Here is a 26,084-nt window from a genome sequence, read left to right as displayed (position 1 = left end):
CCACGTGAAGAGAAAAATAAGAAGGAGACTAAACCTGTGATCAAGTTACTATTTCCCTCTAGAGTGGAAAAGAAGGATTTGAACGATAAAGGTTTTGAGAAGTTTGTTGCACTGTTCAAAAAGTTTGAGATCAATTTACCTTTCTTCGAAGCACTTGAGAATATGCCCTTGTACAAGAAATTTATGAAAGAAGTGATTTCTAAGAAGAAACCACTGGGAGATGAGCCATAAATTGTAACTAAAAAGTGTGATAGAGTCTCTCTAGAAAGGAGGACCCTGATCAAGAAGAAAGACCTTGGAGCGGTAGAAATACCTTGCACTATCAATGACAGAACATTGAAGAAGGTGCTAATTAATTTTGGGTCTATTGTGAGTTTAATGCCATTGTCTTTCTTCAAAAAGCTTGACATTGGAAAGATAAGCGAGAGTGGGACAAAATTGAAATTTGATGATCACGCCATTAAGAAGTCATATGGGATCACTGAAGATGTATTGGTGGAGATTGATAAGTTTGACTTTCCAGTTGATTTCCAGATCATGGACATTCCTGAAGATGAAGAGACTCCTATCCTTCTTGGCCGACCATTTTTTCTTACTAGCCGCTACAACATAGATATCGAGAAATGGACATTAACAGTAAAATCATTTGATGAAGAGATAACGCTGAAGGTGTTAGAATTCAAGAAGCAAGGTGTAGGTGGAAAGAATAAATCTTTGGTTGGTATGATCAAAAGTGAGGGAGAAAGAAAAATTACAAAACTTCTCCCAAAAAAAGTCTCAAGCATAGTCTCTCAGGTGGCCTAATCTCATGCATCTATCAAAAGTCCTAAGTTCATTCAGGAAGTCAAGAAGAAAAAGAAAAAGGAACATCAAGGTGAGGACATAAAAGTCAGAAGTGATTTTAAGAGAAAAGTGATCCATGTTTTTCATCTACATGAGTTCTTGGTTGTGGAAGTGACAAGCAACAAGGTATGGAAGAGGAAGTACCATCCTTAATAAAGGGTAATGGACCGTCGAGCCATGTGACATTAAACGCGTTAGAACAAGATTTGTTCTGATCAATATTCTTGTTTTGATGATAACAATGTAGTTGACAAAACAGTGAAAACATTAAATGCAAAGATGTCCAGTCACGCAATGCATTAAATTTAATTCAACGATCATCTTCTCAAAACGCCTATAAATATGAAGTTCTGATTAGAAGCAAATAGAACAACTCTTGCAGAATACTGAAACGCTGCTGAATTCAAAATATGCGAACTTCATCTTCAACCTCACATAATTTGTAATATTTAGTGAGTGTTAAGCTTAGAACTTAAGAGAAATATCAGAGTTGTGATTATAGCTTTCTAAGAAGCAAATTCATACTCTTGTAAACATTTATTTTACATTGATTTGTAAAAGGTTCCTAGAGTGATTAGTGAGATCAGTAGACTCTAGAAGACTTAGAAGTTTCTAAGTGGTGATTTCGTAGAGTGATCAAGTTGTGATCAGTATACTCTAGAAGACTTAGAGTGTTTCTAAGTGGATAACCATTGTAATCAAGATTGATTAGTGGATTAAATCCTCAGTTGAGGTAAATCACTCTAAGGGGGTGAACTGGAGTAGTTTCGTTAACAACGAATCAGGATAAAAATATTGTGTTCATTGTTTTTATCTTAAGAGTTTTTAAAGTCACACTTATTCAAACCCCCCCTTTCTAAGTGTTTTTCTATCCTTCAATTGGCATCAGAGCACCGGTTCTAGGTGCAAGCACTTAATCGTGTTAGAAAAAGATTCAGGGAGAAAAACACATAGTCAATATGGTTGATATTGTTACATCCTCTTCTACATCTACTTCAAATGATCAACACAACAATGGAAATGGATATTCTAGACCACCAGTATTTGATGGTGAAAACTTTGAATACTGGAAAGATAGATTAGAAAGTTACTTTCTTGGTCTAGATGGTGATTTATGGGACTTACTTGTGGATGGTTACAAATATCCTGTAAATGCTAGTGGAGCAAAGATGTCAAGACAAGAAATGAGTGATGACCAAAAGAAACAATTCAAAAATCATCACAAGCCAAGGAATATTCTGCTGAATGTTGTTTCTCATACAGAATATGAGAAGATATCAAACATAGAAACTGCCCATGACATCTTTGAATCCTTAAAGATGACTCACGAAGGCAATGCCCAAGTTAAGGAGACAAAAGCTCTTGCATTAATCCAGAAGTATGAAGCCTTCAAGATGGAGGATGATGAAAACATTAAAACAATGTTCTCAAGATTTCAAACTCTAATTGCTGGATTAAGAGTGCTTGACAAGGGATATACAAAGGCTGATCACGTCAAGAAGATCATTAGAAGCTTGCCCAGAAGATGGGGCCCAATGGTGACTGCATTCAAGATTGCAAAGAATCTGAATGAAGTATCTTTGGAAGAGCTGATCAGTGCTTTGAGGAGTCATGAAATAGAGCTGGATGCTAATGAACCTCAAAAGAAAGGTAAGTCTATTGCTTTAAAATCTTTGAATAAAAAATGCACTAACGCTTTTCAGGCGGAAGAAGAAGATTCTAAAGAGTCGGAATCAGAGGAAGAAGAAGATGAACTGTCCATGATCTCCAGAAGGGTAAACCAACTCTGGAATAGTAAACAAAGGAAGCTCAAGAACTTCAGAAGTTCTAAAAAGCCTAAAAGAGGAGAATCTTCTGGACTCAGAAGATCTGACAAAAAGAAGGTCACGTGTTTTGAGTGCAAGGAGCCAGAACATTAATGGAGTGAGTGTCCAAAGCTTCAGAGGGAGAAACCCAAGAAGAAGTTTAAGAAGAAGAAAGGCCTTATGGCAACTTGGGATGATTCAGATTCATCAGAATCAGACTCTGAAGACAGGCAAGCTAACATAGCGCTGATGGCTACTGTGGATGCTGAATCAGAATCTACATCAGAATCCAAATCAGATTCTGAAGAGGTATTTTCTGAACTATCTAGAGATGAGCTAGTTTCCAGTTTAACTGAAATTCTGGAAATCAAGGCTAAGCTTAGTATCAAATACAAAAAGCTGAGAAAGCTCTTTGCATCTGAGACTAAGAAGCTTGAATTAGAAAATTCTGAACTCAAAGAAAAAGTTTTAAAACTATCCAAAGATGCTGAGTCATCTTCTAGTTCAGAGAAGTCTATTCCAAGCATAAACACTATTCTTAAAGAATATGACTTGAGTTTCAGGAAATTTCCATCTAGGTATTGGAAGAAGTCAACTTACCTCTATGATATATGCTATTAGTGGAAACAAGAGAGTTGGCATAGGCTATTAGAGTGAAACCCCATACAAACTTGAACCTGTAGATGATATGAAAATCACATACAAGCCCTTGTATGATCAGTTCAAGTATGGCCACTCCCATGATATTAGGCTCACATCACATGCTAAGAGTTTTCACATTACACACACTAAGAAGCATGTGACACAAAATAGAAAATATCATGTTGCTCAAACTAAGGAATATCATGTCGTACCTCCTGTTAATTATCATGCTAAACCCAAGTTCAATCAGAACTTGAGGAGAACTAACAAGAAAGGACCCAAGAAAATGTGGGTACCTAAGGAGAAGATAATTTCTGTTGCAGATATCCTTGGCAGCAAAGAAGACAAAGCAAAACATGTCATGGTACCTGGACTCTGGGTGCTCACGGCACATGACGGGAAAAAGGTCTATGTTCCAAGACCTGGGGCTTAAGTCTTCTGGAGAAGTCAAGTTTGGAGGAGATCAGAAGGGCAAGATAATTGGCTCAAGAACCATAAGTGTTGGTAACTCTCCTTCCATAACTAATGTACTTCTTGTAGATGGATAAGCTCATAACTTATTGTCCATAAGTCAATTAAGTGACAATGGTTATTACATAATCTTCAATCAAAAGTCTTGCAAAGCTGTAAGTCAGAAGGATGGCTCAATCCTATTTACAGGCAAGAGAAAGAACAACATTTACAAGATTGATCTTCAAGATCTTAAGAATCAGAAGGTAACTTGTCTTATGTCTGTTAGTGAAGAGCAGTGGGTGTAGCACAGAAGATTAGGCCATGCTAGTTTGAGAAAGATTTCTCAGATTAACAAACTTAATCTGGTCAGAGGACTCCCTAATATGAAATATAAATTAGATGCTCTTTGCGAAGCATATCAGAAAGGGAAGTTTTCCAAACCTGCATTCAAATCTAAGAATGTTGTCTCTTCCTCTAGGCCGCTAGAACTTCTGCATATTGATCTGTTTGGACCAGTCAAAACAGCATCTGTCAGAGGGAAGAAATATGGATTAGTCATCGTAGATGATTATAGCAGATGGACATGGGTAAAGTTCTTGAAACACAAGGATGAGTCTCATACAGTGTTCTTTGACTTCTGCACTCAGATCCAATCTGAGAAAGAGTGTAAAATCATAAAGGTTAGAAGTGATCATGGTGGCGAATTTGAGAACAGATTCTTTGAGATTTATTTCATAGAAAATGGTATTGCCCATGATTTCTCTTGCCCTAGAACTCCACAGCAAAATGGAGTTGTAGAGCGAAAGAATAGGACTCTACAAGAAATGGCCAGAACCATGATCAATTAAACCAATATGGCTAAGCATTTTCTGGGCAGAAGCAATAAATACTGCATGTTATATTCAGAATAGAATCTCCATAAGACCTATTCTTAATAAGACTCCTTATGAATTGTGGAAGAACAGAAAGCCCAACATTTCTTATTTCCATCCATTTTGATGTATATGTTATATTCTGAACACTAAAGATCATCTGAATAAGTTTGATTCTAAGGCACAAAAGTGTTTCCTTCTTGGATATTTTGAACGCTCAAAAGGCTACAGAGTATACAATACTGAAACATTGATTGTTGAAGAATCAATCAATATCAGATTTGATGATAAGCTTGGTCTTGAAAAGCCAAAGCAGTTTAAGAATTTTGCAGATATTGAAATCTCTAACTCAGAAGCTGAAGAACCCAGAAGCAAGGTGTCAGAAGATCAAGTTGCTGCTTCATTAGAGAATCATAGAATTCCTGAAGAGCCAACTATCAGAAGATCTTCTAGACTCAACTCTGCTCACCCAGAAGATGTTATCATTGGGAAGAGATAAGATCCTATCAGAACGAGATCATTCCTTAAGAACAATGCAAAATGTCAATTTGGTCTAGTATCTCTTATTGAGTCAACTTCTGTTGATCAAGCTCTAGAGGATGCTGACTGGATAATTGCCATGCAAGAAGAACTCAATCAGTTTACAAGGAATGACGTATGGGATCTTGTTCCAAGACCAAAAGGATTCAACATCTTTGGAACCAAGTGGGTCTTCAGAAACAAGCTAAGCGAAAAAGGAGAAGTTGTAAGAAACAAAGCCAGACTGGTTGCTCAGGGCTATAGTCAGCAAGAAGGCATAAACTATATAGAAACCTTTGCACCAGTGGCCAGGTTAGAATCTATTCGCTTATTAATTTCTTTTGCCACTAAACATAACATCACTCTATATCAGATGGATGTTAAGAGTGCCTTCTTAAATGGTTATATAGATGAGGAAGTGTATGTCCACCAAACTCCTGGTTTTGAAGACTCTAAGTCTCCAGAACATGTTTTCAAATTAAAGAAATCATTATATGGCCTGAAGCAAGCTCCTAGAGATTGGTATGAAAGATTAAGTTCTTTCCCTCTGGATAATGGTTTCACTAGAGGACAAGTGTATACTACTCTCTTTTGTAAAACCTTTAAAAAGGATATTTTAATTTTCCAAATTTATGTTGATGATATTATCTTTGGAAACTCTAATGCTACACTTGGAAAGGAGTTGCTAAGTCTATGCAGGCTGAGTTTGAAATGAGCATGATGGGAGAACTCAAGTACTTTCTTGGGATCCAGATCAATCAAACTTCTGATGAAACCTATGTTGATCAAACCAAGTACATGAAAGAACTTCTGAAGAAGTTCAATCTTTCAGAAAGCAAAGAAGCAAAAACTCCTATGCATCCAACGTGTGTTTTAGGTAAGGATGATGTAAGTAAGAAGGTAGATCAGAAGCTCTACAGAGGTATGATTGGATCTCTTCTATATCTTACTGCTTCTAGACCTGATATTTTATTCAGTATTTGTCTGTGTGCAAGATTCCAATTAGATCCTAGAGAATCTCACTTAACAGCTGTTAAGAGAATTTTGAGGTATCTGAAAGGTATTACTAATGTTGGTTTAGTCTACAGAAGATCTGAAGAATACAACTTAGTAGGATTTTGTGATGCTGATTACGCTGGAGATAGAGTTGAAAGGAAAAGTACTTCTGGAAGTTGTCAATTTCTTGGAAGTCACCTGATCTCCTGGTACAGCAAGAAGCAAGCTACAATTGCCCTCTCTACAACAGAAGCAGAATATGTTGCTGCTGCTGGATGTAGTACACAAATGCTCTGGATGAAGAGTTAGCTAGAAGATTATCAGATATATGAGAGTAACATTCCTATCTTCTGTGATAATACTTCTGCTATATATTTATCTAAGAATCAAATCTTACATTACAAAGCTAAACATATTGAGATTAAACATCATTTCATTAGGGACTATGTTCAGAAGGGTGTTCTATCTTTAAACTTTGTTGATACAAATCATTGTAGCAACCTGCCCTAAAAATTGAAGGTTTTAGAGTCGCCACCTATTCTACCAGGGCGAATAGGAAACCCTACGCAGTATAAAGATCTGGGTAAGATTATTATAATCAGGTCGAGGGAAGGTGTTAGGCACCCTTAACCCTTTCCTAATATTTTGAGTTTAAGGTAAAGGTTTTATGGCTAAAATAATTAAGGTTTAATAGCTAAATAAATGAACAGGGGAAAAGTGAGATTTATGGGGAAGGGGACTCGCCTTGTTGCCAAGTGCCTAAGTATCTCCTTAGGGAGAATCAGAGTCAACATAGTTCGGACACAGGGTTGTACGCCTTAGAATTTGATGTGAAGTGGTTTGAAGATATTCTGAAAAAGCTCAACATGAGAAGCAAATACATGAGGAAAAACAATTCTATAAAGAAGCATGTTCTTGGAAAATTGAAGCAAGCTTAGTGCTGTGAAGCTTCAAGATCAGAAGCAAGAAGAAGAATGTTCTGATATTCATTTGTAGAATGCTCTGATATTCTCGTTAGAGAATATGCTGTGGTACATTTTCTTCTCTTAAATGCTCTGATACATGCTATTCATTAAGAATGCTCTGATACATGATATTTATCAAGAATGCTCTGATACATTCATGTTCTGATATTTTTTGTCTAGTATGATCTAAAACATTTCAGGATGTAAAGATGCTCTGATGATGCTCTAATACATTCAAGAATGTTCTGATTCAACCAAGCATGCTATGACAACAAAGAAGAAATTCAAAGCTCTGAAGCTGTCCTATGGAAGCAAGAAGCAGAAGCTCTGAATATTCTGAAGTTCTAGGCGAAGTAAAAGTCTCTGCTGAAATGAAAAATACTTAGGGAACTCTTTTATTTATAAATTCTTCTAGTATTTATTTCAGGGGGAGATTGTTAATCTCAGAGGGAGACATAATCACACACTCTGATTATATGCTTATGCTATATCTGTGTAATTGTCTTTTGTCATCTGATATTCTGATTGCAAATTCGTATCAATTATATATGTTTTTGTCATCATCAAAAAGGGGGAGATTGTTAGAACAAGATTTGTTCTAATTAATATTCTTGTTTTGATGATAACAATGTATATGAATTTTGTATAAGACAATGTGGTACTCTAATCCTATGCATTTTCCATTTCAGGAAATATATAAGGAGTATGCACAATTCAACGCTAAGAAGCACTGACTCAGAAGGTTCAGGATTGCAACATCAGAACATGCTCTCGCAAGACATCAGAAGATGGTTAAGCAGAATCAGAACATGGTCTATGAAGCATCAGAAGAACATGAGATCAGAAGCAAGTACTAGATGACAGGCTATTAAGTTTAATCTATGACTGACAAAAGGAACGTTAGAATACAAAAGGCAAAGTCAGTAAAAGCAGGAAAAGCATGGCTCGAGATAGTTGACAAAATAGTGAAAACATTAAATGCAAAGCTATCCAGTCACGCAACGCATTAAATGCAATTTAACGGTCATCTTCTCAAAACGCCTATAAATATGAAGTTCTGATCAAAAGCAAATAGAACAACTCTTGCAAAATACTGAAACGCTGCTGAATTCAAAACATGCGAACTTCATCTTCAACCTCACATACTTTGTAATATTTAGTGAGTGTTAAGCTTAGAACTTAAGAGGAATATCACAGTTGTGATTATAGCTTTCTAAGAAGCAAACTCACACTCTTGTAAACATTTATTTTACATTGATTTGTAAAAGGTTCCTAGAGTGATCAGTGAGATCAGTAGACTCTAGAAGACTTAGAAGTTTCTAAGTGGTGATTTCCTAGAGTGATCAAGTTGTGATCAGTATACTCTAGAAGACTTAGACTTAGAGTGTTTCCTAAAGTGTTTCCACTAATTCCACATGATGACCTATAATGCTTTCCATTCTTTGATGACTTTCCCCTCAAAATTGGTCCTTGATCCTCAAAATATGAATTGAAGTAGATTCATTCATGATTACTATGCAAAAAGAGTGGGCTCAAAATGATTAAAAAAAATGAGCAAGTTATAATTCTTTAAAATGGACACAAAATTCCTTGAACTTTCCTAGGAGGACCTATAATGTCTTCTCACTTAAGATGACCTTCTTCATAAAATTTCCTCTTGACTTGTAAAGATATGTTATTGATGGTGTAAAGGACAATCATTTGCAAAATGAAGCCGTAAAAAATGTTGAAAATTGAAGGAGTTATGCCCTTGTGATCATAAAATCAATGACTTGTCAAATTAGGTCAAACTTCTTGAATCAACTTTGAACCTCTTGAACTTTCCTTGCATTATAAGACATGAGGAGGTACATAAGAACTTGAACAATGTTTTCTTGAAGCACACTTAATTGAGAGGCTTATAGCTTGATGAAACTTGTTGAAGAAGGCATGGAAATAAACACATGAACCTATGGAGTTTCTTGATGAATCAAGCCTCATTATCTTGATATGAACTTGATCAAATAAATTTGAGAGATTTTCAAGACATGAAATTTAATGATGAGCATATCTCTTTTGAAGTATAATCCATTTAGATTCCATGAATGATCAACTGATTGAGGGTTGATCTTCAAAACCCTATCTTTAGGACAGAGTAAGAATGCACTTGGTTCAATCCCCTACAATGCACATAGATTTGAAAGGGTAAGTTCTGTAATTTTAGGGGTGGCATTAATTTTTGTAAAACAAATACTAGTTACAAGAATGGAATACAGTATGTTTGTATAAGAACAGGTACAGGAGATAATGAAACATGTTGGGTTGAAGGTATTCAACATCTGGAACAACATGTCCTAGAAGATGTCGGGACTTGCTGCATTCAATATTGCGCCTTCTGAGTTGGATTCTAGAAGATTCAGCTTGATTTAAACAGATACAAAATATTCAGAAGTATATTATGTAAATCCTTACTGGCGCAGAACAAAAGGTCAAAAAGAATCAAGAAGAGTATTGAAGAATAAAGACTTTCTATAATTGGAGACAATTTAGAAAGATTTGATTGAAGACCTAATTTTTAGCAGAAGATTTTACTGATTTGTAACAGCAAATATGTTGCGATTAGAAGCCCTAATTGTAACACCCTCCTAAACCCCGCGGAAATTATATAAAATTAAGAGTAAAACATAAAAAACAAGGGTGCCACAATTAAAATAAATCAATTTATCATAAGTCAATTGTCATGCTACACATTGTTACAAATCATCAAATTATCATAATCATGTTTCTACATAGTGGAACATTCTTCAACGGATAAGCATAACATCATCTATGCAATATCCCACAAAATAAATCCAAAACAAATAGATAGAGTTATAATCAAAACTTTATACTAGCGTTCCCCAGTATTACAATATCAGAGCATGACACCTGACGCTATATTAAACACACTGACTTATGAGCTAATCCTCACCAAGTCGAAGGCCGCTATCCTCCATCTGAAAATGACAACATGTAAGGGTGAGTCTCATTCACAATTAACAAATATTATTTCAACATAAACAACAACACATCATAGTTTTATTATTCACCCAATTTCATCATATTCAGATTATCAGAAAACATCCATCAATTACACAAACACCAACAGAATACATCATTCAAACACATATCATATTCATCAATCAAGTCACAACAAATCATGCATATGTAATGAACTGACACTATGCATATGATACCAATAATCATCAATGGGAATAATCGACCGACCGATCCAACATCGTCAAGATACGGCCCTGCCAGCACAAATTCCACACAATTGGAATTATGCCCTTCACTGATCCAACACATCATCTGGATACAGCTCTCATCAATGATTTATGAATGAATGCACACATATACCATACCTATTATGTATTCGATCCAATGAACAACATCGTCTCATACTCTTACCATCATCATCATCATCATCTAAAGCATGTATATGTATCAGCATCATTCATGAAAATCAATCATCATCATCATCATTAAGAACATACAAGTATCCGCATCAATCCTCATGTTCATTGATCCGCTGTCGTGCGCGGGTCAAAAACGAGTTAATTGCAAAACTGTAGTAACGACGGTAACGGTAACCCGAGTATCATATCTCAAGGGTTCCTAATCTTATTAACTAAATGTAAAGTCGAATTTGGGGAGGGGGGGGGGTTGGTTCGGTTTCGGATTACAGGAAAAGTGCTTAAAATAAGTGATTCTAAAAATAAGCTGTTTTGAAAATAAGTGATTATTGTGCAAACGAATTCACTGCTTCGGGTTCTACTTATCATCGATTGATACAACTATGATCTCTATCCTATTTGAACACAATATCATTCAACAAGCGTGATCGACATCGTAAGATATATATTCCTATTGCCGGATTAAGCATACGGTTAAAGATATCACAATTCAACGGTTAAGCAGAGTCGAATTGCGATCAAAAGTCAAGAACATATATCAATTCAAATTTAATCAACAATACTATAATGAAATTGAATTAAGCAAACAATGATCATATCATATTATTGAAAGGAATAGAATTCTAATTGTAGCTATAACAATCTCAAAGTATTGAACATGAATACAGCAAATCCGTCCGAAAGGTTTAGTTCTCCATAGCCAATTGTACAAGCTTGGTTTTTTTTGTGAATAATGTAAAAAGTGAACAGTACCGCGGCTCTACCCTAGGGGAAAATAAAAAAAAACCCGTTTTACAATCCAACTGGGTCAAACATACGACCCAGGCCCAAAACTAATGACCCGAAACTTAAATAAAACTAGTGCTGCAACTTCAACGAATACTTTGTCCCTTCTACAGTACGATTCTGACTTCGACTCCAACATGAAAGTCGTAGCTCTGTCTCTTAGCTTTACGGAAATTATTAGAACGCCTCAATCGGACTCCTAGAACTCCAGATATGATCGTTTCCGTGCAGACTGCTAAAGCTGAAAAATTAATACGAAAAACAAATAAGTGCAAAAATAAAATAAAATATAAAAACATATTAAAACATAAAAATAAATAAAACAAACCGAAGAAATGCTTGAGTACAAACATGGAAGAACGTGCATCAAAATGCACTAATCAATCATCATCCATAAAGAACATATATGTATTCACATCATCCAAAATAAATCAATCATCATTATACAATTCTCAACCATCATCACATAATCATGTTTTTAAACACATCTTATATTGTCACATTTCATCATATATATCAACAATACATCATCCATCAAACGAACAAAATATTCACATCATACTCATATCCTCGCATAGAATGTCTCACAAGCTTCATCATACAAATCAAACAAACCATCCCACGACTCATGTTTTAAACACAACATGTATCGTCATATCTCATCATATATAATCACAACACATCATTCATCAAAAACCAAGTCATGGTAAAAATAATTTCGAGCTATACTCATTTCATCATTTCTGTCATAAAGAATACATCACATGTTTTATCTTGCTCAAAACGGTACCCAAAACAGGCCAATGGTTCAAAAGTTACGCATCATCAAAATTTCAAAATCACAAAACAGGGAAATTCTGCACCCACGCTGGTCATACGCGTACCATAGGCGTATCAGCAGGGGCTGATTTCCACTGAAAAGCACACCATACACGTATCGTTTCGTCATACGCGTATCACCACCTTTTCATACGCGTATCATACGCGTACAGGAAGAAGAGTGAAATTTGGACGGGACAAGGCATATACCATAGGCGTACGGCCCCTGGGAAGCCCCTCATACGCGTACCATATGCGTATCATACGCAAAACGCGAGAGGCTTCTTCAAAAACCAGCAACTCGTAGCAGTTTGTCCTCTATTCGTTTTCCACCATTACAGCCTTTGATTTTGGATCTAAAACAGAATTTCTGCACATTTTAACTTATAGGATTCATTCAACTTCAACAATCTATCATCCTATATCAATTTTACACATTACAACCTAACTTCTACTCAATTAGTTAGGGATTCATATTCACAGATTCAATTTCATGGATGAACACAGCAACACGTCAACAAAACACCATATTCATACCATAACATCAATTCATACACAATTATGTACAAAATTCAACATAGATAATCATCAATTATATGATCTATTAAAAAATTATCCCAAACCCCAATCTAACCATATAATCAATTGGCTTAAAAAATACATCTAATCAGCACTATCATCTATAACACGATAAGAGATGCTAATCGGAAGAGTCCTCCCTTACCTTAGCCAAGAATCTGGACTTTTCCCCTTCTTCTACATCAAACCCGTAAGCTCTCTTTCTTCAAATTCAACAAGAATCTCCAATCTTCAAACTCGCTTATCTCCCTCATCAAAAACTTCCCTGACACAGATTAATATATCAAATCGAAGGAAATTTCGTGTAGAATCCGAATCTTCAAGACTGACCTAATTTGGAGCTACAAGGATAAAGTTATGACTCATTTTGTGAGGGCTACACCATGAATACGAAAATGAGTTTTGTCCATGAGTTCTTCTTCTCTCCCTATTAGGGTTTCCTCCCCTATTTCTCAATTTCCTCTTATTTCCTTGTTTTATGAAAACATAACATAATTTAGTGATGGGCTCAACAACTTAACACCCCCTCATTACTAAATACCACACTTGGCCCAAAGACCAATATTCCATAATTCCTCCAATTAGTTCAACGAAAATACCAAATAATTCTAAATAATAATTTAATTTCCAATTAAATTAAAATTAGAAAAATTTGGGGCGTGACACAAATCCAGTTGGGAGTAGGTTATAAATAGAAGCATTGTAACCTAGAAGAAGACATCCGAGTATAGTTAAAATGTAATCATTAGGGTTTGTCGAGGTAAACCTCCCGGGTTGTGGGAAGGTTACAATGTGAACCTCAAAGCCTGTAGGTAAGAGGTGTAGTGTTCTTGAAGGAAGATTTTAAGTAACTTCAAGATAGTAGTCTGAAGAATGTAATCAATAAAAGGAGAGTGCTAAGTCGTTGATACAGTTCCTAGGATTGGAAACTATTCAACACCATTGCGGTGGTTGGGAGTGAGCATAGGTTCTCTTGTCTTCAATGGACTATGTTGAAAGTTGTGGTAGGGTTTGTCGTTGGTTTGATTTATTTTCAAACCTAAGGGTGTGATGCGTGATCATGGGATGTGATTATTAGGTACAAAATACTATGCCTAAAGTATGATGTGAGGAGCCGTAAGGTAATTCCACTGCATGGTATCTCTTTAAAACCTGGTTCTCTTAGCATTAGGATTTGATCTCCTCAGAAACAACACTCATGGTGGGGTATGAACAAGGTTGGTTCAATCAAAGTAGCCAATGATACTTGAGTTTTGATTCTCAAGTCCACTCATAAAGGAACTTTAGCATGGCTGTTAGGTTGCTTCTTCAAGTAACATGAAGAAATATTGAAACCATTTAGGTTGGCCTCAATTAGAGTCTTCATATCTCTTGACTCCCTTCAGGAAGTAACTCTGAATCTGGCTATTCGAGGTATAGTTGGGCCGTCTGTATTGGAGCTGGTCGAAGGATGGTGTAATATTCTTAACATCAAGAAGGAACTGGTGTTCTATAGAATGTTAGAACATTACTTCAGCAGGTATGCAACTACCAGCTGAAGAACATATGTTTTGGATGCTAAACAAATGTGTGATGATCAAATATGTATGGAACCTACTCCTGATTTGGAAGAGGAGGCATCTGGGATGTGTATCTAATGTGTGTTTAGAAAACATGTCTCATATTGATTGGTTGAATGAGGTCAACAAAATTGTCTACTTCTTGGCTTAACTTATTTCTTGTTCAAGTAAGTAGGAACTGCAGAGGCTGAGCTTCAGTGTTCAAGAGAAAGTTGTAATCTCAGCCTGGTTTTTGAATACGAAGGTCAAGTTCATATGTCAAGGACATTCTCTTTAATATCTGGGAGATCCTTCTGATCAAAAGGAACCAGATTTATGGAATCTTGTTTGTGGCCATGGAACAAATTCTGTTGAGAGAGCTTTGTGTGGATGTGCACTAACCACATGTTGTGGTGCTATTAAGAAGAAGAATCTCAAATATGGAGTTGGAGATTCTTGAGATATCAGATATAATATCTTGACATCTATGTATTGAGAACTTATTTTTCTGGATATGTACGAATGGTGTTTCTACGTGAGACATCTATTCTGGTTGATCGAGAGACAATTAGTCCGGCATTCACATGACGCGGAAAGTTTCTGCTCAAAAATTTAAAACCTTAGCTCCCATCTCGGACACCTCTCTAACTATGCTTTGTACTTAAGTCTTTTTCCTATTTTCCTCCTTTTTCATTTGAACAATCCAATTAAGGCACTGGGAATTTTCGATGATCATCACATGCACAAGACTAGTCCAGAATTTTTTTCGGGCACTAAATGAGTAGCATTTTCTACTTTTATTTACTGATGAAATTTTCAAACTGTGCAATTATATATTGTCCTTATTTGGACAATGTTTGGGGATCAACCTCCTTTGGGCTGAATAACCGGGTGAGGGTTACCCAACTTAGCGAGCCGGTTGCCTTTTACCGCCTTTTCATCATTCGGTGCCAGCTTTATATATATATATATATATATATATATATATATATATATATATATATATATATATATATTCCCTCCGTCCCATATTATAAGCAAATTTCACATTTTTAGATTCATTCAATAGTTATTGTATCTAGTTTGTATATAGACTAGATACATTAATTATTGAATGAATCTAAAAAGGTGAAATTTGCTTATAATATGGGACGGAGTAGTATATATATATATATATATATATATATATATATATATATATATATATATATATATATATATATATATATATATATATATATATATATATATATATATATATATATATATATATATATATATATATATATATATATATATATATATATATATATATATTATATTCTCAACCAATCATACCTGCATGTGAATAACAATTATGCCAGACTGTATAGAAAAACTACTTAAGGAGTACTTCTCAGGATCCACGTACTATGGTACAAATCTACACGTTAGACTCGTTTATCTTCTTAGGAAACCAAGGTTGTTCAAGAAAATCCCCTCTTTGTATACTATTCCCTTCATCTCTATATACTATTCCTAATTGCTTTTACGATCACAAGCTCTTGTGAAAAACAAAAATTCGGTCAAAATTTGGGAAGAATTCACTTAATGGTTTCACATCATACCAATAACATAAAAATAAAATGCAAAGAGAAGAGCCTCCCCCAAACTTGAACTAAACATTGGCCTCAATGTTTCAGCACGATCTCGAGAGAGGTGACTCACAGAGGGTATTGCACTCCAAAGATCACTTCCGAGCTCTCACTAGAGACGCCCTCTTTTATTACCTGAAACAAAACAAACAAAAAGACAAAGTAATTATTAAAAGTATGGGTTGCCTCCCACGAAGCGCTTCGTTTAACATCGCATGGCTCGACGGTCCATTCCCCTTGTTAGGGTGGCATATATGACACAAAGAACACATCGTCTTTTTTCTTTCTTTTGTTTGGTAGCAATCCCATGAACTTAAAGTACTGATGATGTTGCTTCCAAATCCTTTTTAGCTTGATTTTATTGAACAAGGCATACATGTCTTCCAATACTTTGTCAATTTCTTGTCTTTCATCTGCCTTGTAGTAAAAATAATTTTTGGGGATACTCTTTTTTTGAAGATTTTCTTGTTGGATGTCCACATCTTCACAAATTGTTAAATTCGTGGTTTCATCCAAAACTAGATCATCTTCAAGTTTCCTTATTTCTTCTTCCCCATATTTCTTTCTTACCTCAAATTCTTCTATTCTTATTACATCCTCTTCTTCTGGTTCCACATATTCTTCTTCCAACCCTAACTTTCTCAAAATAAACCTATCTGGATAAAAGTTAGCTTCCTTACATTCAATCATAAGGATTCTTACCTCCCTCTTATATGCTTTAAAAATTTTATTCGCCTCTTCCAAAGTGACTCCCGAATCAGGCGACCAACATGCAAGAGATACAGGTGGAAATGTATCAAAACAATACATGGCTACAAAACTCAGACACTTGATTAGTAGCAAAGCATAGAAGAATTCATGAAGCAAAAATAATCTATTTTTTTTCTTTTTTTTAGTGATAAAATCAAATTCAAATAGACAAAAACAAAATTTTAGTTGACGAGCAACAAAATTTCAATTGAAATAAATATAAAAACTTTATAATTTTCGGCAGTCCTCGGCAACGGCGCCAAAAACTTGATCGATAAAATAACAAGTGTACTATTTTGCCTTTGTAATAATAACGGGAAATTCCCCGAATGTCGAATCTCAAGGACTGCTTGACGATACAGAGTTTTATCAGTATTTCAATTAAACAAAAGTTCAAAAGGGTTTTAGATTGGTTTTGCAAATAAAGTAAATATATAGAATAATAGAACGATGAACAGAGATGAGTAGTTTGCTAGGGATTGTGAATGATTCTTCATGCAACGAATTTTATCTCTCAATGTTGTGCAACAACATACTTTTCGTAGTTAATTACCGGTTCTTTAGAGTATCTAATTCTAAGGCCTTAGTGAAGAGATCTTTGACCTTACAACCTAATTACTGTGTCCATAGATAATTTCGGTTATGATCAAGCATTCCAATATCAAGAATTTCCGGTTACAATATGATATCCTTAGTCCTAGGTGATATAGATATTATATGTTCTTAATTATGTCCACAAATAATATGCCGTCCAGCTACACTATTCATTCATATTCAGAATCCGTTTTTCTGACGAATAAAGCATTACTAACAGATGAAGAACAAATTAACAAATATGAAAAGTAGAATAGTTATTGCATAAATTGAACAAATTCATCACAATCAGAATCAGGGTAACCCCCTAGCAATGGGGGGTTTAGCAACTCATAAAAATAACAGAAAACATAATGTTAATTGTAGACATTACAGATAAATGAAAGAAATTCAATCTTTAGTGGCAAAAGCTCATAGAATTCTTCAATCCTTGCATCAAATCTGAGTTCTCTAACCTTCCCATCGCGTAACCGACTCCCTTACCCTCTTCTCTAGTTGTGAGACCGTTGTTTTGTTTCGTGGTTTGCTGGCATTCCCTTCCTTTTCAGGATAAATATATTAGTAGCGACTCTGTTGATTTTCGCGGTAGCGATAGCTAGCGGCTCTGGTGGGGACGTCTCGACCTATTGCGGGTCCGGACTTAGCGAGTCGATCCTAGCGCTTGTATGTTTATCTTTGGGTGCTATATTGCTTTGCATATTTTCTTGTTTGCATTGCATTCTATCTGCGCTTTACTATCTGTGGGTGGGTGTTTCAAGAGGTAAAAGCCCCAATACACAGGTCATGAGTGATATCTTAGGAACTAAGACTAGAGTGGCCGTGGCGGATAGAAAACGTATGGCTGATTGATCTGATCACGTATCCACGGGCAGAGCTTGGTGGAATAAGGCAATATCATATGATAACGCCTATATCCGATCCTCTGCTGGCTTTTTGACCTACCCTGGCCTAAATTTACCCGTGAGTGGGCCGGGAATCAATCATTTTTACAGGTACAGGTACTGTTGGTGACTGTGTTCTTGTTGGTGACTATATGTTCTGTTTTCAATGGTAACTTGTTCCGTTGGTGACTTGTGGTTTGTGTGGTGGTCCAAAATTGTGCCGAACCTTTGAACCTATGCCGTGTGATTTCTCGGCATTCCAAATATATCCAGTATTGTGGTTCCCACCACTTTGCATCATGGCATATTTACTTTTCAAAAAAATGATATACAGAAAAAAAAACAGCATACATGTTCCTTCCATTTCCAAGGAGTCATATCTTTAAGCCTCGTGTCGAGCTCTTCCATCTTTTGCTTGCTAAAAAAATCAAAACATGAGGATTCCTTGGAATCGAATGAACATGGCATTGCTCGCATATCATGCATCCCATCCAAATATATCCAGTATTGTGGTTCCCACCACTTTGCATCATGGCATATTTACTTTTCAAAAAAATGATATACAGAAAAAAAACAGCATACATGTTCCTTCCATTTCCAAGGAGTCATATCTTTAAGCCTCGTGTCGAGCTCTTCCATCTTTTGCTTGCTAAAAAAATCAAAACATGAGGATTCCTTGGAATCGAATGAACATGGCATTGCTCGCATATCATGCATCCCATCCTTGAGAATAATCAAAAGTGTTCTGCAGAGACACCTCTCCTTCTCAAGGTTCTGCTCAATATCCTGAGTCACCTCCTCCTGGAGTTTTCTTTTCATTAGTCGTCGCTTGTCAACAAAGACGAAAAAGAATGTGAGAAGCAAGTTGATGTAATTCCAAAGCCTGGTGTTCAGTTGCTTCCCTGTTTAATGGAATTTTAGTTGGTTAAGATTCGTGCTTTGGGTCTTTCTCACCATAGATAGTTTTCCTGATTTCAAAGACAAATTTAAAGCCGTTCGTAACAGTGCGACTGTGGAAAATTTCAAGCATTTCGTATGCCTTTCTCACATGTCCTAGCAGCATGTGCATATGCGCACCGAGATGCATTGTCACTACTATCTCCAATTTACAAGACTGACACCTTGCTCAAGGTATACAATGTCGCATTTCCAGTGGTAGCGAAGGAGGATTACTGGCCTGAGTATGATGGGGAAGTAGTTTGGCATAATGACATGATGGGACGAAAGAAAAAGGATCGTCCCAACAGTACTCGTATTCGAACCGAAATGGTTGTTTGTGACAAAATGGAAAGAAAGTGTAGCATTTGCCGTCAGCTAGGGCACAATAAAAACAAATGTCCTAGTCGTGGAACAACCTCAACGCATGTTTAATTGTATGTCCTAGGACAATTATTGTGTAACAACTTTGTAAAATATTTTTAAGCAATGAACTTTACTTTATTAAATGCCAAAATATTAATAATTAGGGTTAAGGACAGAGAGAAAAATCAGAGACGAAATCGATGAACGAAACTGAAAACTGTGTGCGAAATGAAGGGGAATGCGGTAATTTTTTCCAAAAATAAAGCCCTAACACATAGGAGCCATTTCAAACGGCTCCTATGTGTAAACACGTGTACATAGACGCCATTTCAAATGGCTAACCTAATTTGGGTTAAACATAGGCGCCATTTGAAATGGCGCATTCACTTATATTTAGTACATAGACGCCATTTGGTTTGGCGCATACTCCAGGGTGTGCGGGCAAACCTAGACACTTTGGTAAATTTTCCCAAAATGTGATTTTTTGGGTAATTTTTTTTTTAAACCTTGTTATTTAATTTTTTTCCCTCGTTGAAACAACAACTAAATTAATGCATTAAAAATATTTAGGGTGCTTTAACATGACTTTCCTTCTTTTTTTATGAAAGAATATTTAGCATATTTTAAAGAAGTTTTTTTTAAGGAATTGAGTATCATTTTCGAGCAATTAAGGATAGTAATCTCTTAAGTGAGGTAAGAGTAAGACTCCAATAGATGGGTAGAACCACAGTGGGTGGCAAATCCCTCATGCCTTAAGCTAGGTAGGATCACAATGGCTGCCGAATCCCCCAAACAAGATATGACCATAAATGGTACTATAATGGGTGGGTAGGACCTCAATGGGTAGAAAATCCATGGAGCCTTAAGTCAGATATGACCACGATGACTGGCAAACCCCTCGGGCCGAGTAGGAGCACAAAGGGTGCCAAAAATCTCCTTCAAGTTAATTTAACATTGATGTGTATTTAAGATTGAATTTGAATTCAGGACCTTTAGTTAAGTTGGGAGAGATCCCTTATTATCTGATTCAAGTTAAAGATCAAGTTTAATACACATCAAAACAATAAAAAATATTGATAGGAAAAAAGAAACGCAAGAGTACTCGAACAAAAGTAGTTTGCATGGAATAGGTAAACAAATTATATGGTTCCTCGGCAGTCAAACAAACCTAACATTAAAGCAGTAGCAACGGTAGTATATTAGTAACCTTACCCATAGTTTACTTTGAAGCACAATTTTTTATTATTAAGATAAAAGTAAAAAACAAAAAAACTGCCTTTTCATGAATTGTTCAAGATAACAGTCATGAATGCAAGTCCAAACAGTGAAAGGATGCAACATGTGAAGAATGGCATCATGACTAAGAATGCGATGGTTGTGGTTGCAACGAAGATGGTGAAGTTGAGCAACTAGGAGGAGAAGAAGACAAGAAGGAGGAACTAGCCACAAGCAACATGAATTTCTGTCGAAGCTTGACCCACTCCGCTTCAATATTAGTTTGAGTTATTCTTGCCAATTGTTGCTCAGCAGTCAGCCTTGGAACATTGATCACCAAATCATCTCTTTTGGCTTTCACTTCTCTTCCTTTCTTATACAATTCCATCTTTCTTCGACCAAACTTGTCTCTTCTTTTTGTTGATTTCGCAATCTCAGCATTTACGATTTTGATTTTCCCTTCAAGCTTTATCTTCCGTTCGTGCAAGTCAGCCAATTTATTACACAAACATGTTTCCTCCTTGTCTATTTCATGAAACTCTTTAACATTAGCTTCAAAATCATTCATCACTTCACTTGCTTTTGATAATTCTGTTCCTGCATTTGCTGAAAGACCTAATGCATTATGATACTCCAAACTCCATTGTTCAAAACATTGTAACATTTTCTGTATTTCTGTTTTTGCAGTCATGCCAAATTCTTCATTTTGTGGCAGTGTGAGGAGGTATTTGAGCATATCTTTTATCTCTATAGAACGTCCTGGATGCAACAAAAGAGAGAAATCTTTTGAGAATAAACCTTGGAGAATTTGAATTGCTTTCTTGGATTTTTCACTAGGCCTATAAGATACTACATGTGACGGAGAAGTTGTATCTGATAACGATTCAAGAGATGCATAGAATAATTTCATAGTATTGGATTCATTATGTGGGTCTTGACTTCCCATCTTTAGTTGGTCATAGAGATTCTGAAAGGGTGCACACCAGATTGTATATAGAGGCCAAATATTTTGAAAAGTCGCATGCGAAAATTAGTTATCCGTCTTAAGGGATGTCTTAAGCTCTTAGTTATCCGTCTTTAGTTTTTCGATCACTTTGCCAGATCCTTTTATATTTTCGACCTCCTGAAAGAGATTAGCCAGAAGAGCCTCGCACTAGTACAAAAAGATTAATATAATTTTAAAATTTACACCTAATATATTAAAAACGGGTGTAAATGAGAAATATAGTGGCAATTTTGTAAATAAAATGTCATTTTAAGCATCATCAGGTGACAATATACACCTGATTTTCTAAAAATGGGTTTAAATTAAAAATATTACTATAATCAAATCTCAATTACTCCCTTTAAACTAAAAACGGGTGTAAATTTTAATAAACTAAAATATTTAATTTAATTTTACAACTCAAAATATGTAATCTACTCCCTCTGGTCTCATTTATAAGCAAAAATTTAATTTTTAGATTCATTCAACAATCAATGTATTTAGTCTATTATTAGACTAAATACATTGATTGTTGAATGAATCTAAAAATTAAATGTTTGCTTATAATTGAGACCGGAGGGAGTATATGACATTTTAACAAATAATTTAAACATTATTAACAATTTAATGAGTCTAAATTTCTTAAGTTAATAAAATAATTTAAACATTATTAACAAATTAATAAGTAAATATTAACTTATAGGATTGAACAAAAACTCTGAACGTTATTCTAATTTCATAGTAGTGAAATGCAATGAAGCTCTTCTAAACCCAGTTTTCAACAAAACTCTTCTAAACCCAGTTTTCAACAAATTTCACCGATGAAAGCATAAATTTTATATTACATCAGGGTTTATTCTTCTCAAATCTTCCATTCTCCTTCTCCAACATTGAAACCCTAAACTTCTCTGAAACATAGTCTTCCCAAATATTCCCTTAATGGAAATTCCAAATAACATTCAGAAAGAACAGAAAACCCTGAATCGTGAAGAACCATGGCGAAGAGTATGTTTATCCAAACGCAATCCACTCCGAATCCAGAATCTCTCATGTTTCATCCCGGTAAGGCGGTTATGGATATCGGAAGCGCCGATTTCCCTAACGCTCGTTCCGCCTTGAATTCTCCTCTCGCCAAATCACTCTTCGCTATTGACGGTACTTCCCTCGCTCTATCTTCATTCCTTCTAATTCTATCGACAATGCCCCATCATCATCACGTAGTAGCAGGAGTGCTATTGAGTTCACTCCCAAAGAGGTACGAGAAATTACACGTTCAATTTCACAAACGTTAAACGCGAGGAATCCAATTTAGAGTAACCTGATTGAATTTCCTCTTTTTCTGATTCAGTCATTTGATTCCTCTCCCAATTGATTATTTTTATTTTGTTTTTTTCTTTAGGGTTGGAATAATGAAAGGGTTGTTATGCGGTGAAGGTTGCTGATGGTGGATGTTGTAGTTGAAGCTCATAACTAAGTTGTGGAGGAATGTTTGGATGTTGCGATTCAGTGAAGTAGATGCATATTGTTGGGAAGTTGCGAGTTGATGTGTTGATTTTTGTTGAAGTTGGAAAGTACGGGTTTCGGTTCTGATTGCATTTTGGTGACACTAAAAGCGGGTTGAGTTCGATTGGAAAATGGGTGAGGATGCGAAGTTTGTTAAAGGTGAAAACGAGTCCAGATGTGAAGCCCAGGAAGAATCAGGTGTGGATTACTGTGAAGTTTATTTTTTGAGTATTTTTTTTAGTGAATGTATGAGTTTATTTTGAATCTGCTCTGTGTTATGTGTTTGAACTTGGTGAAGGTCGATTCGTAAAATGACTCCGTTCCGATCTTTTCCGGTTGAATTCTTGGCTCTGTTTTTTAGATAGATACAAATAACTGAATTCCCTTCATGCAAATAACTTCTCACTTAGCTATGTAGTATTAGATAGACACATATTACTCTGTTAGAAGGTATGAAATGTAAATGATTTCCATCAATAGAAAAAAATTGATGTTTGGTTTATTTTAAGATTTCATTTTCAGTTGATGATAAGTTTTCACATAATAAGAAAAATCCTATCTATTTTTATTTTCACTACCGTGCCTCAAGATTTTTTAGTGGTGAGAATGACACAATCTTGTTTCCATTCCAATGTTTTTCTAAAATCACAAAACAAGAAAATAGAATATCAAATTTAAAGTGAAAACTTCATCAACAACAAATTAATGCGAGTAACATTGACTGTGTTGGATACAATATATATATATAGTGTCGGGCTTCAAGTATTAACTCTAGTACAATTCTTTATTTTACAGGCTTCGGAAAATACAATTCTCTCTCATTTCCTTGGGATTCTTTTCTCACTGAAATTGTTGAGATCAGTCACATTACCGCCTTCAGAAGCTCTTCCATTTCTCAAGTTTGGTAGAATGATTTCACGCACATAAATAATTGTTTCTAGTGGTTGTTTTCTAAATGAATTGTGTTGAGTCTTGATGCAGCATTTTAAGGCCCTCTTTGTTGGTGGTTGCATCTTATATTTCCAAATTAAAAATTTGTTAATAAGTGAGAATCATGATAGCTCCTCAACAATTCAAGAACCATGAGCAGATTATCACAGTACCGGGGTTCACCGCACTGTTGACAGTTTGGGAATGTTTGAGTTTGAACCTTGTCACCCTCATAATTGGTCCACAGTAAGTGTAAGAATGGAGAATTTTCAAATTGCAACTCTGAAACTGTTGTATATTAGGCCTGTCATGCAATATAATAGCTTTTTAAACTCAAAATACTGGTTACAAAGAGATATTGCAGGGTTGGTTTTGGTTCTCTTGCGGGATTCATATGTTAGTAGTGGGTTTATAAGCAGATATTTAATTGATCTTTGCAAAACTCAGGATTAGAAGCTAAATATTAATAATGCATTTAAAAGTTAGCACAACTGCATTACGCACAAAGTATGGATTTAACCTAATTATTTTTTTAAAAAAATTGTTGGAAATTTAGGTGTAAAAAAGTGTACATGTTTCTAATTTAACTTAAAGCATGTACTGATTGTGAAGCAATAAGCTTTCAAGGGAAATTCCTATGTCTGCCACTGATAATTCCATGTCTCCTTCGGAGAAACGGCCTAGAGGATACCCACCTTGAAGTGGAAGGAAACAACAACTAGCTGCTCTAGGTAAGCATAGATACTTGATTGTATGTATTGTTTAAGGATTATCTGTTAATACGAAAATGTGAAGATATGTTGCTTTTGTTGCTGAAAGTTTTTGTCTATAAAATTGGTCATTGTGAAGTTGTTCACTTGCTAAAAGTTTACTCTATTGAAATTATCGATTTACTAATAGATTAATTTCTTTAGAATTTAGATAGATTGTGACTTTTAGGGACAAAGCATCCTAAGTAGCACTTTCATGGAACTAAATTCTATTTATATTCCAAGATAATTGACGGATGAGGGCAATGATAATTGATAAAATACATGTGCATGTATAATGAACTATTAGGTTGTTGAAATTTAGTGTTATGTTTATTTCTTGAAGTCCTCGTTCAGATTTCTGATATAGATTAAAGCTTCAGAATGAATACAAATTAGAAACCATGAAAAATTAAATGAAGTTTTTCACTCTTTCCTTTTCTTTCTGGTGCTATTTTTCTTTTCCCTGTTTTGATGCTAAATCACGTTAGCAACAAAATATCTATATTTATCTATTTTTCTTTGAAGTGTATTAACTTCTGAGCTCTGACTTTTTGTTTTTCCCTTAGGTGAATGGATGAACAGCTTTGCTGGCCAGGCCTTTTCACCACATGTTATCACCATTGGAGTTGAGGAGGTAGTTATACTCTTCCATTTCATACTTAATTCATCATTAGACCTTCAGGTTGTTATTCTAAGTTCCTTGAAAGGGGATTTTCTTTGTTTCAGGGGTATGCTTGACAGGGGAAGCATATTTACCTAACTTATTATTGGTAGATTGATCTCAGCTCATACTAAATCTTTCCGTCTCTATCACAATGTTGTTGCATGCTATCTAAAGCTGGGAGAATGTTGTTGCATGCTATCAGAATCTTTCCGTCTTTAGACTTGTAATCAGGTATGCTCCATGGCCTCAGCTATCGTGTAGGCTTTATTTATTTGATTGGAATAAAGTTAATAAACAGAATAGCATATAGCAATATCTTACTATGTTTTAAGCCTGTTTCGAACAAATCTTTTAAATCTAAAACTTACTAAAGTTAATAAACTGAAACTTACTATGTTTTAAGCCTGTTTTGAACAAATCTTTTAAATCTGAATAAGACTCAAACTGTAGCTTGAAGAAATGTGAATGTTACTACCCACACATTTATCATATAAGACTTTCTTTTAGGAAGTGACTCACAAGACTAACTTAATCCACTGAAATTCTAGTTTCACAAGCAATGAAATTGTAACAACGAGGCAAGTAGGTGCACAAACCTTTATTTTTCTTTCTCAAATGTACTT

At 35.3% G+C, this 26,084-nt stretch overlaps 1 long non-coding RNA gene across 1 annotated transcript; it reads left to right on the top strand.

The window, feature by feature from the left end:
- Positions 1-24,029: 24,029 nt before the first annotated feature.
- On the top strand, positions 24,030-25,470 carry LOC131646340 (uncharacterized). Its single transcript, XR_009297423.1, has 3 exons — positions 24,030-24,291; positions 24,658-24,776; positions 25,364-25,470. It is a non-coding gene; the product is annotated as an uncharacterized LOC131646340 (long non-coding RNA).
- The last annotated feature ends 614 nt before the right edge of the window (positions 25,471-26,084 follow it).

This window comes from Vicia villosa, linkage group LG2 (assembly GCF_029867415.1).
Source record: "Vicia villosa cultivar HV-30 ecotype Madison, WI linkage group LG2, Vvil1.0, whole genome shotgun sequence".
In the NCBI taxonomy this organism is placed as follows: Eukaryota; Viridiplantae; Streptophyta; class Magnoliopsida; order Fabales; family Fabaceae; genus Vicia; species Vicia villosa.
The sequence above is the reverse complement of the archived record's forward strand: the minus strand, read 5'-3'. Positions and strand labels throughout refer to the sequence as shown.